This window comes from Octopus bimaculoides, chromosome 1 (genome assembly GCF_001194135.2).
Source record: "Octopus bimaculoides isolate UCB-OBI-ISO-001 chromosome 1, ASM119413v2, whole genome shotgun sequence".
In the NCBI taxonomy this organism is placed as follows: Eukaryota; Metazoa; Mollusca; class Cephalopoda; order Octopoda; family Octopodidae; genus Octopus; species Octopus bimaculoides.
Window position 1 is genome coordinate 177,813,147 of NC_068981.1, and position 655 is coordinate 177,813,801.

A 655-nucleotide genomic window follows, 5' to 3' on the forward strand; every position below is an offset into this window, starting at 1 on the left:
CTTTGCAGTATTTGTTCTCACCCTTTATGTAGTCAGTTCAAATCCCACAATGATCAGCTTTGCCTTTCATTCTTCCATGGTGGCTGAAAGTACCAGTGGGGTCAGTGGTATCAACCTTCCCCTCACATCAAAATTGTGGGTCTTGTGCCTAAATTAGAAGATATTATAGTTTCAAATTTTGGTACAGCAGTTTTGGAGGAAGAGTTGATTACATCAACTCTAGTATTTGACTGGTACTTATTTTATCAATCTCAAAAGGATGAGAGGTTGACTTTTAGACAGTTGAGCACTGGGATTCATGTAATTGACTAGACTCTCCTCTAAAATAATTTCAGGCCTTGTACCTATAGTAGAAAGGATTATTATTATTATAAGGTTGGTGGATTGGTAGGTCATAAGTGCATCAGAAAAATGCCTCCTGGTATTTCCTGCTATTTTTTTGTCTTAAGTTTAAATCCCATCAAAGTCAAGTAAAGTTTTATCATTTTGGTACTGGAGAAGACAGAAGTTGATGGTACCAACTAACCTCCTCCCTTAAATTTCAGGCCTTGTGTTGTTGGCACTCCGTCGCTTACGACGACGAGGGTTCCAGTTGATCTGATCAACGGAACAGCCTGCTCGTGAAATTAATGTGCAAGTGGCTGAGCACTCCACA